The sequence below is a fragment of the Oncorhynchus masou genome, chromosome 13, assembly GCF_036934945.1.
Source record: "Oncorhynchus masou masou isolate Uvic2021 chromosome 13, UVic_Omas_1.1, whole genome shotgun sequence".
Taxonomy (NCBI): Eukaryota; Metazoa; Chordata; class Actinopteri; order Salmoniformes; family Salmonidae; genus Oncorhynchus; species Oncorhynchus masou.
In genome coordinates this window covers 97647825-97663131 of record NC_088224.1, presented here as the reverse complement: position 1 = coordinate 97663131, position 15307 = coordinate 97647825, and the positions used below count along the sequence as shown (strand labels likewise).

Genomic DNA, 15307 nt, shown 5'->3' with positions numbered 1-15307 from the left:
GCCACCAAGCTGAAGTTCTTGATGAACTTGCGGTAAAAGTTTGTGAAGCCCAGGAAACGCTGAACTTCCTTAACGGATTTGGGGGTGGGCCAATCCGCTTCCGCCCCTACCGTCCTGGGGTCCATTTGGACTCGACCGGGTTCCACTACAAATCCCAGGAATTGTACTCGGGATGAATGGAATTCACATTTTTCCGGCTTAACGTACAGATGGCTGTCCAGGAGGCGTTTGAGTACTTGTCAGACATGCTTAGTGTGTTCTTGAAGGGAGCTCGAAAAGATGAGGATGTCATCCAAGTAAACGAACACAAATATGTTAAGCATATCCCTAAGCACATCGTTTATGAGCGCTTGGAACACCGCTGGGGCGTTGGTCAGGCCGAAGGGCATCGCCAAGTATTCATAGTGACCAGTAGGCGTGTTGAAAGCGGTCTTCCACTCGTCACCAGGTCTGATCCGCACAAGATGGTATGCGTTCCGCAGGTCAAGCTTAGTGAAAACAACTGCTTCCTGGAGCAGTTCGAAGGCTGTGGCCATAAGGGGTAGCGGGTAACGGTTACGGACGGTTATGGCATTGAGTCCCCGGTAGTCGATGCAAGGACGTAATCCACCGTCTTTCTTGGCCACAAAGAAAAACCCTGCTCCCGCCGGGGAGGTGGATGGACGCATGAGGCCTGCTTCCAGAGCGTCCTTGATGTAGGTATCCATAGCAGCTCGTTCGGGTGGAGATAGGGAAAAGATCCGACCCCTGGGGGGGAAAGTGCCCGGAAACAGGTCGATGGGGCAATCGTAAGGTCTATGGGGTGGTAGCATGGTGGCCCTCTGTTTGCTAAACACCAGTTTGAGGTCATGGTAACACTCGGGAACTCGGGTCAGGTCGATGGATTCTAAAGACTCGGGGAAGTAGAACTCGGGGAATTCTGGAAAATACAAGTAGCTTGGCACGTAGGACCCCACTGCTTGATAGTGCCCACAGAACAGTCGATGTGAGGGTTATGGCTGTGAAGCCAGGGGTATCCAAGGACGAGAGGGAACTCGGAACAGGAAATCAAATGAAAGTTCATCAATTCCTGGTGTTGTGAAACTGAAAGTCGCAAGGAGGTAGTGACATGAGTGACAAGTCCAGATCCCAAAGGGCTTCCATCCAATGCAGTGACCCTCATGGGTTCACTTAGAGGTTCAGAGGGAACGCCATTCTCCTTCGCCCAGACACCATCCATGAAGTTACCTGCGGCTCCAGAGTCTACCAAGGCTTGAAGGTGAAGCTTGTGGTTGTCCCAGGAGAGGGTGACTGGAATGAGCAGACGGGAGTTGGACGGATGGGAGGAGGTTATGTTTCCCGTTACAGTTCCCCCGGTCTGTACGGGACAGAGCGTTTCCCTGGAGCCCGGGACACGTGGAACGGAAATGGCCCGGTTTGCCGCAATATAGACAGCGTCGCTCCCTCATCCGGCGGTCTCTCTCAGCCTGGGAGATGCGTCCAATCTGCATGGGTTCCGATGGAGCCAGCGAGGATAAAGGTGGGGACTCGGAGCTGGGACTGATAGGGGCTAGAGGTCTACGGTTGAGTTCTCTCTCTCTCAGACGCTGGTCAATGCGTGAGGCCAACTTGATCAGGGACTCGAGATTGTCCGGTGGTTCCCGAGTGGCCAGTTCATCTTGGATAGTGTCGGAAAGGCCTTTCAGAAAGCACACCGTGAGCGCCTCGTTGTTCCAGCCACTTGCTGCTGCCACCGTGCGGAACTGGATGGCATAGTCCGTCACGCTGCGCCAACCTTGGTGGAGAGTCAGGAGCTGTTTGGCTGAGTCAGAACCACTGCTTGGGCCTTGAAACACTTGTTTGAATTCCTCAGCAAAGGCAGAGTAGCTGGCACAGCAGGAACTATGGGCATCCCACACAGCAGTAGCCCAGGCCAGGGCTTTTTCCGACAGCAGGGTGATGATATAAGCGATCTTAGACCGGTCGGTGGGAAACGATGAGGGTTGTAGCTCAAAGGAGAGAGAACATTGGGTGAGAAACCCTTTACAAGCACTTGGATCACCTGAGAACCGTTGGGGAGGTGGAAGATGAGGTTCAGCCAGGGGGTTAACTGCCATGGGTACGTGAATCTGAGGTACTGGGACGGGAACTGTTGCCGGGGTAAGACGATCAGATATTTGCTTAATGGAAGTCAGCATCTCCGACAGAAGATGAGAATGTCTAGCCATTAAGGCCTCTTGCTGAACCAGGGCGGCTTCGTGGCGTTGGACAGTCTCCTGGTGGTGGGACAGCATGGCAAAAAGGTCCTGGGAACTGGCTGCCTCTGGGTTCATTTTTGGCTCTGTGTTTCTGTCAGGACCCGGTTATGAACCTGGGTCTCCGGAGTGAGAAACAGTCACTTAACCAACTGAGCCACGAATAGTCAGCAGAACCCAGAAGATGAGGCAGACACAGCAGTACTTAAGACGGTGTATTTAATAAAGTAAAAAGGAGAAGTCCTTCAATACAAAAATGGCAAATCCAAAAGGTGGTAGGAATAGCACAAAAAAGCCTCAAGAGATACTCAAAAACAAAAACAGAATTCCACAAGAGCATCCACCGGAATCGACAAGAATACACAGAACACTAGGGCTGGGTGCTAACATACAAACACAGAACTGAGGGAAACTAAGGGTTCAAATACAATCAGGGGAAACGAGGCACAGGTCAAAATAATAATGGGGAACAAGGGAAAAAACATAAGGTCAAAAAGCACAATGGGGGCATCTAGTGACCAAAACCCGGAACAACCCTGGCCAAATCCTGACAAAAACTGCGCATTTGGTATGTAACTGAGTCTCCTCATTGAAAACATCCGAAGCTCTTCAAAGGTAAATTATTTGGTTATCTGGTTTTTGTGAAAATGTTGCGTGCTAAATGCTACTCAAAATGCTAAGCTAGCTTAGCATACTCTTACACAAATTAGTCAATTGCTATGGTTCAAAAGCATATTTTGAAAATCTGAGATGACATTGTTGTTAAGAAAAGGCTAAGCTTGAGAGCAGGCGCATTATTTTCATTTTATTTGCGATTTTCAGAAATCGTTAACGTTGCGTTATGCTAATGAGCCTGAGGCTTTAGTCACGATCCCGGATCCGGGATGGGGAGTTTCAAGATTAATACAGTCACAGGTAAGAGGCAGTGCTGCATCATGAATACAGTCACAGGTAAGAGGTAGTGCTGTATCATGAATAAGGTCACAGGTAAGAGGCAGTGCTGTATCATGAATACAGTCCCAGGTAAGAGGCAGTGCTGTATCATGAATACAGTCCCAGGTAAGAGGCAGTGCTGTATCATGAATACAGTCACAGGTAAGAGGCAGTGCTGTATCATGAATACAGTCACAGGTAAGAGGCAGTGCTGTATCATGAATAAGGTCACAGGTAAGAGGCAGTGCTGTATCATGAATACAGTCCCAGGTAAGAGGCAGTGCTGTATCATGAATACAGTCCCAGGTAAGAGGCAGTGCTGTATCATGAATACAGTCACAGGTAAGAGGCAGTGCTGTATCATGAATACAGTCACAGGTAAGAGGCAGTGCTGTATCATGAATACTGTCCCAGGTAAGAGGCAGTGCTGTATCATGAATAAGGTCACAGGTAAGAGGCAGTGCTGTATCATGAATACAGTCCCAGGTAAGAGGCAGTGCTGTATCATGAATACAGTCACAGGTAAGAGGCAGTGCTGTATCATGAATACAGTCCCAGGTAAGAGGCAGTGCTGTATCATGAATACAGTCACAGGTAAGAGGCAGTGCTGTATCATGAATACAGTCACAGGTAAGAGGCAGTGCTGTATCATGAATACTGTCCCAGGTAAGAGGCAGTGCTGTATCATGAATACAGTCACAGGTAAGAGGCAGTGCTGTAACATGAACATAACGGAGGGCCAGTCAACCCATTTACCTGTAACTGTATTCATGATCAAAAACGGCCTCGAATGCCTTATTGCCTTTATTAAACTGTTACCAACATATTAAAATAATAATGAATTACATATTTTCATTAAAACGTTATTTTGATTAATTTAATTCATACAATGTAATTCTTCCACCAGAAGACATAGTCCAGACAAACCTCTGGATGTTAGTTATTTTGGTCATGTTGCTACAGGCGCCAGCCAGTCGTTCATTATGTTAAAATAGTTGCTATGCAAAGTTCTGGTCGTCCTTTCTAAACAAAATGGTTGCTATTCAGGCTGGATAACGTTCTTGTCACTTGCTAGCTAGCTCGCTAGCTCAGCTAACTCAGTCATGTCAAACATTGAACCTGGAATTACAGGACACTCACTGCATTTTCCTTTGTTTGAGCCTTTTTTCTATTGTTATTTACTTGTATGTCCATGATAATGACGTTTCAACTGGTTCGGTAAAACATTGTCTCGTCTGAGCACCATTCACTCTCTGTGGTGCTACAGAGTAGGGATGTGCAGTTAGCACATGATTCATCCTCTTTATGGACTCGAGGGTCATGATTTGTATTTTTCGAATAACTCATTCATCTTAGTTGTTCGTTTGACCTGCTGACCGCAATGAACTCTACAGCAGGGTTAATACGCTCTCATCTGTCTCAGCGACCAGCAACTGTCCATCATGTGAGCAAGGGAAATATGTCATGATGCAGGCAGATGGGAAAAAAGACATGTTTACATCTGACAATTGATCGCATGGTGATTATTTATTGAATGTTATGATGGACACAGCTGTGTTGACCCAAAACATACACAGTCTCCCATTGTTCAAGAAACTGGAATTCGAGATCAAATCGTTTGGAGTGTTGCAGTTGGAACGTTATTGTGCTTATCACCCGCAGTCAAGCATTCTGCCAAGAGACGTTCACAATCTAGTCCAGTTCCACAACTAGACACCTACTCATACTCATGAGGTTTTTACATTTTTACTAGTTTCTTCATTTTAGAATAATAGTGAAGACATCAACACTATGAAAGAACAAATATGGAATCATGTAGTAACCCCTAAAAATATTTCTAAATATATTTTATATTTGAGATTCTTCAAAGTAGCCACCATTTGCCTTTGATGACATCTTTGCACACTCTTGGCATTCTCTCAACCAGCTTCACGAGGTAGTCAAATGGAATACATTTCAATGAACAGGTGTGCCAAGTTAAAAGTTCATTTGTGGAATTTCTTTCCTTCTTAATGCATTTGAGCCAATCAGTTGTGTTGTGATGAGGTAGGGATGGTATACAGAAGAATAAGCCCTATTTGGTAAAAGACCAAGTTCATATTATGGCAAGAACATCTCAAATAAGCAAAGAGAAACGACAGTCCATCATCACTTTAAGACATGGAGGTCAGTCAATCAGGAACATTTCAAGAACTTTGAAAGTTTCTTCAAGTGCAGTCGCAAAAAACATTAAGTGCTATGATGAAACTGTCTCTCATGAGGACCACCACAGGAAAGGAAAGAGCCAGAGTTACCTCTGTTGCAGAGGATAAGTTCACTAGAGTTACCAGCCTCAGACATTGCTGCCCAAATAAATAATTCAGAGTTCAAGTAACAGACATCTCAACATCAACTGTTCAGAGGAGACTGTGTGAATGAGGCATTCATGGTCAAATTTCTGCAAAGAAACCACTACTAAAGGACACCAATAAGAAGAAGAGACTTGCTTGGGCCAAGAAACATGGGCAATGGACATTAGACTAGTGAAAATGTGTCCTTTGATCTGATGAGTTCAAATTTGAGATTTTTGGTTCCAACCGCCATGTTTTTTGTGAGATGCAAAATAGGTGAACGTATGATCTCCACATGTGTGATTCCCATCGTGAAGCATGGAGGAGGAGTGATGGTGTTGGGGTGCTTTGCTGGTGACACTGTCAGCGATTTATTTAGAATTCAAGGCACACTTAACTAGCATGGCTACCACAGCATTCTGCAGCGATACGCCAATCCGTCTGGTTCGCGCTTATTGGGATTATCATTAGTTTATCAACAGGACATTGACCCAACACACCTCCAGGCAGTGTAAGGGCTATTTGACCAAGAAGGAGAGTGATGGAGTGCTGCATCACATGTCCTGGCCTCCACAATCACCCGACCTCAACCTAATTCAGATGGTTTGGGATGAGTTGGACCGCAGAGTGAAGGAAATGCAGCCAACAAGTGCTCAGCATGTGTGGGAACTCCTTCAAGACTGTTGGAAAAGCATTCCTCATGAAGATGTTTGAGAGAATGCCAAGAGTGTGCAAAGCTGTCATCAAGGCTAAGGGTGGCTACTTTGAAGAATATAAAATATATTTTCATTTGTTTAACACTTGTTTGGTTACTCCTTGATTCCATATGTGTTATTTCATAGTTTTGATGTCTTCACAATTATTCTACAATGTAGAAAATAGTAAAAAATTAAGAAAAACCCTTGAATGATCAGAACTGGGACACCACATGACAGTCCCAAAACATGTCCATTAGTGTTCCAACAACATGCATATGTCATCTATCACATATTGGAGTGGGAATCAGCTTCATCTTAAAACATCTAAACCTCTTTATGCTTCTAATGTATGAAATGGTATTCTGGGTTTCTAGAGGTAACACATACATTTTCCCAGATGGTATCCCGGGTCAGCTCGTGCCCCAATCCCTGCATTTCACGGTTCCATACTAGAGTGACACCCAATGTAGAGTATTTAACAGACAGCAGCCAATCATAAGTGGCAGAGACCATTTTAGATGTTAATGAAGAGTCTACCCATGTAAGCATTATGTGGGATGTTAACGGGGCATTCCATGGAGCGCCATACGCGTTTAACGAACATCTTAACTGTAAGTAAAGGAACCATGAAAAGCCTGGAAGTGAATACATTTGTTTGAGGTCCTGTAACGTCATTAGCCTCTTATCATTGTACATGTGATGCTCACCCTTTTCCGTCCATCAAAAGGTTCATTGTTTGTCAGCAGGTTATGGCCATATAGGAGAAGATTCACAGAACGTCTTAGTGTTGCCTATATGTTTCTCGGTGTATTAACATGCTTGTAGTGAGTTGGAAATAATTGATCCACATTATTTGAATGCTGTTTTTACGTTGAAAAAACTAGATCTGTAAGTCGGTGAAACAAGTGCTGCGCCTCTACCAAGAAGCTGCAATAGAATCATGGGAATAAACTCTCAAGGATTTTATTTTGAAAGACCAGTAATATATATATATATACAGTGCCTTGCGAAAGTATTCGGCCCCCTTGAACTTTGCGACCTTTTGCCACATTTCAGGCTTCAAACATAAAGATATAAAACTGTATTTTTTGTGAAGAATCAACAACAAGTGGGACACAATCATGAAGTGGAACGACATTTATTGGATATTTCAAACTTTTTTAACAAATCAAAAACTGAAAAATTGGGCGTGCAAAATTATTCAGCCCCCTTAAGTTAATACTTTGAAGCGCCACCTTTTGCTGCGATTACAGCTGTAAGTCGCTTGGGGTATGGATTTTTCATAGATTTTTCCCCATTTATTTTTCCCCGTTTATTTTCGAGAATGAACCGAAAAGAGTAAACAACTTCAGTATCTGTGGAAGATGTCTGAGAAATATAATAAGGTGTCATAGAATGACACTTTATGCTGCGTACCTTTTTAATATTGATGGATGAAATAGGTGGGTCCGATCTAATCGCTGGAGCAAGGGGCTCCAAAGACAGGGCAAAGAGCATTGGTGATAATGGACATCCTTGTTTTGTGGGACGTTTTAAACAGAAAGTCTTGGACAGAATGTTTCCCGTCTGCACAACTGCTTGGGATGCAGAATACAATGTTTTTAACATGGAGATAAATCCTTTACCAATACCAAATAACTCCAAAACACACCATAAAATGTTCTAGCCTATCAAAGGCTTTTTCTGCATCTACACTAAAAAGTGCAGCAGGGACTGGGTCATTTTTGGACACATTTATGATATGGAATAGACATCTAATATTGTCTGAGGCTAAACGACCATTTATAAACCCAGTTTGATCATCGCTGGTTAGATTTCCTACAAGCTGTTCCAATCTGATGGCAAGTACCTTTGCAAACAGCTTGAGCTCTGGTATAATAAAGCTTAAGGGCCTATAACATTTACAGTCTAGGGGAGATTTGCCCTTTTTTAACCAAACTATAATCAGGTGTTTTGGTCTATATGGAATTCTCCAAGTTTTTATGCATGATTGATAGAACCAATTAGTGGCCCGACATGAAACAGTGATGGAGGGAAACCAATCAAGTCCTCGGGATTTGCCTCTTTTCATGTAAATGAGAGAGGAAGAGGGGAGTCAAGGAATCCAGATTGTCGAGTCCAATGATGATAAGAAGTGTTTCATCTTACTATGATCAGGGTCGGCCTCTGAAGTATATCATTGGGAATAAAACTGACTAAACGTATCTTTAATTTCTGCCACATCTTACCAGATGGTGTTTTGAATTGTATTGATACAAGAACAGGCCTCAGTTTGCTTCAGCCTTGCAGCCAAATGGCTTTTTCCCTCTCGGAATGGTTTGTTACTCTTGTGCGATGCATTATACACTCTGCTTTAGATTGAAGTGTTATACTCATGTTTTAATACTGTTAATATCTTCCCCTTTTGCTCGGTACGTTTTTGTTTCTGCTCGTTTTCAACCAGAGAAATCTGTTTTTCCCGTTCTACTACTTTTTTAGGAGGTACAGTTTCCTCCAAAAAGGAAGGAAACGTTTTTTTTTTTTTGTGTCCTCATAAAGTGACAAAAATAATAAATGATTTCAACTTTGCTAGAATTCGTGTCATAAAAAGCCTTATTCTGCAGCTTGTGTGTCAAAGTACACAGGAAGTTAGATACTACACAGGAAGCTCCATGCTCAATCTGTCATGTTAGATACTACACAGGAAGCTCCATGCTCAATCTGTCATGTTAGATACTACACAGGACAGCTCCATGCTCAATCTGTCATGTTAGATACTACACAGGAAGCTCCATGCTCAATCTGTCATGTTAGATACTACACAGGAAGCTCCATGCTCAATCTGTCATGTTAGATACTACACAGGACAGCTCCATGCTCAATCTGTCATGTTAGATACTACACAGGAAGCTCCATGCTCAATCTGTCATGTTAGATACTACACAGGAAGCTCCATGCTCAATCTGTCATGTTAGATACTACACAGGAAGCTCCATGCTCAATCTGTCATGTTAGATACTACACAGGAAGCTCCATGCTCAATCTGTCATGTTAGATACTACACAGGACAGCTCCATGCTCAATCTGTCATGTTAGATACTACACAGGAAGCTCCATGCTCAATCTGTCATGTTAGATACTACACAGGAAGCTCCATGCTCAATCTGTCATGTTAGATACTACACAGGAAGCTCCATGCTCAATCTGTCATGTTAGATACTACACAGGACAGCTCCATGCTCAATCTGTCATGTTAGATACTACACAGGAAGCTCCATGCTCAATCTGTCATGTTAGATACTACACAGGAAGCTCCATGCTCAATCTGTCATGTTAGATACTACACAGGAAGCTCCATGCTCAATCTGTCATGTTAGATACTACACAGGAAGCTCCATGCTCAATCTGTCATGTTAGATACTACACAGGACAGCTCCATGCTCAATCTGTCATGTTAGATACTACACAGGAAGCTCCATGCTCAATCTGTCATGTTAGATACTACACAGGAAGCTCCATGCTCAATCTGTCATGTTAGATACTACACAGGAAGCTCCATGCTCAATCTGTCATGTTAGATACTACACAGGAAGCTCCATGCTCAATCTGTCATGTTAGATACTACACAGGAAGCTCCATGCTCAATCTGTCATGTTAGATACTACACAGGAAGCTCCATGCTCAATCTGTCATGTTAGATAGATACACAGGAAGCTCCATGCTCAATCTGTCATGTTAGATACTACACAGGAAGCTCCATGCTCAATCTGTCATGTTAGATACTACACAGGACAGCTCCATGCTCAATCTGTCATGTTAGATACTACACAGGAAGCTCCATGCTCAATCTGTCATGTTAGATACTACACAGGAAGCTCCATGCTCAATCTGTCATGTTAGATACTACACAGGAAGCTCCATGCTCAATCTGTCATGTTAGATACTACACAGGAAGCTCCATGCTCAATCTGTCATGTTAGATACTACACAGGAAGCTCCATGCTCAATCTGTCATGTTAGATACTACACAGGAAGCTCCATGCTCAATCTGTCATGTTAGATACTACACAGGACAGCTCCATGCTCAATCTGTCATGTTAGATACTACACAGGAAGCTCCATGCTCAATCTGTCATGTTAGATACTACACAGGAAGCTCCATGCTCAATCTGTCATGTTAGATACTACACAGGAAGCTCCATGCTCAATCTGTCATGTTAGATACTACACAGGACAGCTCCATGCTCAATCTGTCATGTTAGATACTACACAGGAAGCTCCATGCTCAATCTGTCATGTTAGATACTACACAGGACAGCTCCATGCTCAATCTGTCATGTTAGATACTACACAGGAAGCTCCATGCTCAATCTGTCATGTTAGATACTACACAGGAAGCTCCATGCTCAATCTGTCATGTTAGATACTACACAGGAAGCTCCATGCTCAATCTGTCATGTTAGATACTACACAGGAAGCTCCATGCTCAATCTGTCATGTTAGATACTACACAGGAAGCTCCATGCTCAATCTGTCATGTTAGATACTACACAGGAAGCTCCATGCTCAATCTGTCATGTTAGATACTACACAGGACAGCTCCATGCTCAATCTGTCATGTTAGATACTACACAGGAAGCTCCATGCTCAATCTGTCATGTTAGATACTACACAGGAAGCTCCATGCTCAATCTGTCATGTTAGATACTACACAGGAAGCTCCATGCTCAATCTGTCATGTTAGATACTACACAGGAAGCTCCATGCTCAATCTGTCATGTTAGATACTACACAGGAAGCTCCATGCTCAATCTGTCATGTTAGATACTACACAGGAAGCTCCATGCTCAATCTGTCATGTTAGATACTACACAGGAAGCTCCATGCTCAATCTGTCATGTTAGATACTACACAGGAAGCTCCATGCTCAATCTGTCATGTTAGATACTACACAGGAAGCTCCATGCTCAATCTGTCATGTTAGATACTACACAGGAAGCTCCATGCTCAATCTGTCATGTTAGATACTACACAGGAAGCTCCATGCTCAATCTGTCATGTTAGATACTACACAGGAAGCTCCATGCTCAATCTGTCATGTTAGATACTACACAGGAAGCTCCATGCTCAATCTGTCATGTTAGATACTACACAGGACAGCTCCATGCTCAATCTGTCATGTTAGATACTACACAGGAAGCTCCATGCTCAATCTGTCATGTTAGATACTACACAGGAAGCTCCATGCTCAATCTGTCATGTTAGATACTACACAGGACAGCTCCATGGTCAGAAATGCCTATGGGGAGCAGCTCAGTTGTCTGAATACACCTGTTTATATAGGGATATACAAATATGTAGTCTATCTGTGAAAATGTATTATGTCTTGAAGAATTTAAAAATAATCTTTGACAGTAAAATTCCTAAGACGGCAGGCATCTAAAATATTAAGCTCTGCAGCAACTGAGATGAGATCACCAGAGGCCTGATCAGTTTGAGAGTGAGATGAAACATGAAACCTATCGAACTGAGAATTACATACCTGATTTTAAATCTCCTCCCACAACAAGTTGGTATTCTGAAAGATCTAATAGTCTTTTTGAGATTCAAAAGTGAAACATTGTTTCCAAAGTCAGACAGGCATAAACTGAGGCTTATATTAACCCTGCTGTACCAAACTAAACTCAGCAAAAAAATAAATGTCCCTTTTTCAGGAACCTGTCCTTAAAATAGAATTTGTAAAAACTTCACAGATCGTCATTGTAAAGTGTTTAAACACTGTTTCCCCTGCTTGTTCAATGAACCATAAACTATTAATGAACATGCACCTGTGGAACGGTCGTTAAGACACTAACAGCTTACAGACGGTAGGCAATTAAGGTCACAGTTATGAAAACGTAGGACACTAAAGTGACCTTTCTACTGACTGAAAAAACACATATAGAAGGACAGCTGACCATCCTCGCTGTGGCAGATCACATGTAACAACACCTGCACAGGATCTGTACATACGAACATCACACCTGCGGGACAGGTACAGGATGGCAACAACAACTGCCCCAGTTATACCAGGAATGCACAATCCCTCCATCACTGCTCAGACGGTCCACAATAGGCTGAGAGAGGCTGGACTGAGGGCTTGTAGGCCTGTTGTAAGGCAGGTCCTCACCAGATATCACCGGCAACAACGTCGCCTATGGGCACAAACCCACCATCCCTGGACCAGACAGGACTGGCAAAAAGTGCTCTTCACTGACAAGTCGTGGTTTTGTCTCACCGGGAGTGATGGTCAGATTCGTGTTTATCGTCAAAGTAATGAGCGTTACACCGAGGCTTGTACTCTGCAGTGGGATCGATTTGGAGGTGGAGGGTCCATCATGGTCTGGGGCGGTGTGTCATAGCATCATCAGACTGAACTTGTTGTCATTGCAGGGAATCTCAACGCTGTGTGTTACAGGGAAGACATCCTCCTCCCTCATGTGGTACCCTTCCTGCAGGCTCATCCTGACATGACCCTCCAGCATGACAATGCCACCAGCCATACTGGTCATTTTTCGGTGTGTGATTTCCTGCAAGACAGGAATGTCAGTGTTCTGCCATGGCCAGTGAAGAGCCAGGATCTCAATCCCATTGAACACGTCTGGGAGCTGTTGGATCGGAGGGTGAGGGCTAGGGCCATTCCCCCCCAGAAATGTCTGGAACCTCTTGGATCGCTAGGGCCATTCCCCACCAGAAATATCTGGGACCTCTTGGATCGGAGGGTGAGGGCTAGGTCCATTCCCCCCAGAAATGTCCGGGAACTTGCAGGTGCCTTGGTGGAAGAGTGGGGTAAAACCTCACAGCAAGAACTGGCAAATCTCATGCAGTCCATGAGGAGGAGATGCACTGCAGTATTAATGCAGCTGGTGGCCACACCAGATACTGATGGTTACTTTTGGTCCCCCCCTTGTTCAGGAACACATTATTCCATCTCTGTTAGTCACATGTCTGTGGAACTTGTTCAGTTTACGTCTCAGTTGTTGAAACTTGTTAAGTTCATACAAATATTTACACAAATAATGGAAATAATTCAGACAACAACATGATATTCATGATAGTAGAGATAAATACCAGAGAGGATTCAGACAGCAACATGATATTCTAGTAGAGATGAACACCAGAGAGAATTCAGACATCAACATGATATTCTAGTAGAGATAAACACCAGAGAGGATTCAGACAACATGATATTCTAGTAGAGATGAACACCAGAGAGGATTCAGACAGCAACATGATATTCTAGTAGAGATGAACACCAGAGAGGATTCAGACATCAACATGATATTCTAGTAGAGATAAACAACAGAGAGGATTCAGACAGCAACATGATATTCATGATAGTAGAGATAAACACCAGAGAGGATTCAGACAACATGATATTCTAGTAGAGATAAATGCCAGAGAGGATTCAGACAACAACATGATATTCATGATAGTAGAGATAAACGCCAGAGAGGATTCGGACTGCAACATGATATTCTAGTAGAGATAAACACCAGAGAGGATTCAGACAACTACAACAACATGATATTCTAGTAGAGATGAACACCAGAGAGGATTCAGACAACATGATATTCTAGTAGAGATGAACACCAGAGAGGATTCAGACAACATGATATTCTAGTAGAGATAAACACCAGAGAGGATTCAGACAGCAACATGATATTCATGATAGTAGAGATGAACACCAGAGAGGATTCAGACATCAACATGATATTCTAGTAGAGATAAACACCAGAGAGGATTCAGACAGCAACATGATATTCTAGTAGAGATAAACAACAGAGAGGATTCAGACATCAACATGATATTCTAGTAGAGATAAACACCAGAGAGGATTCAGACAACTACAACAGCATGATATTCTAGTAGAGATAAACACCAGAGAGGATTCAGACAGCAACATGATATTCTAGTAGAGATGAACACCAGAGAGGATTCAGACAGCAACATGATATTCTAGTAGAGATAAACACCAGAGAGGATTCAGACAACTACAACAGCATGATATTCTAGTAGAGATAAACACCAGAGAGGATTCAGACATCAACATGATATTCTAGTAGAGATGAACACCAGAGAGGATTCAGACATCATGATATTCTAGTAGAGATATACACCAGAGAGGATTCAGACAGCAACATGATATTCTAGTAGAGATAAACACCAGAGAGGATTCAGACATCAACATGATATTCTAGTAGATATGAACACCAGAGAGGATTCAGACAACATGATATTCTAGTAGAGATAAACACCAGAGAGGATTCAGACATCAACATGATATTCTAGTAGATATGAACACCAGAGAGGATTCAGACAACATGATATTCTAGTAGAGATGAACACCAGAGAGGATTCAGACAACAACATGATATTCTAGTAGAGATGAACACCAGAGAGGATTCAGACAACAACATGATATTCTAGTAGAGATGAACACCAGAGAGGATTCAGACAGCAACATGATATTCTAGTAGATATGAACACCAGAGAGGATTCAGACAACATGATATTCTAGTAGAGATGAACACCAGAGAGGATTCAGACAACTACAACAACATGATATTCTAGTAGAGATGAACACCAGAGAGGATTCAGACAACATGATATTCTAGTAGAGATGAACACCAGAGAGTATTCAGACAACTACAACAACATGATATTCTAGTAGAGATGAACACCAGAGAGGATTCAGACAACTACAACAACATGATATTCTAGTAGAGATGAACACCAGAGAGGATTCAGACAGCAACATGATATTCTAGTAGAGATGAACACCAGAGAGGATTCAGACAACATGATATTCTAGTAGAGATGAACACCAGAGAGGATTCAGACAACAACATGATATTCTAGTAGAGATGAACACCAGAGAGGATTCAGACAGCAACATGATATTCTAGTAGATATGAACACCAGAGAGGATTCAGACAACATGATATTCTAGTAGAGATGAACACCAGAGAGGATTCAGACAACTACAACAACATGATATTCTAGTAGAGATGAACACCAGAGAGGATTCAGACAACATGATATTCTAGTAGAGATGAACACCAGAGAGGATTCAGACAACTACAACAACATG

At 42.9% G+C, this 15307-nt stretch overlaps 1 protein-coding gene across 1 annotated transcript in view; it reads left to right on the top strand.

Moving 5' to 3' along the window:
* Positions 1-15307, top strand: part of LOC135553261 (contactin-5-like) — a 447274-nt gene that overhangs the window by 412540 nt on the left and 19427 nt on the right. The gene's annotated exons all lie outside the window — the stretch shown is intronic.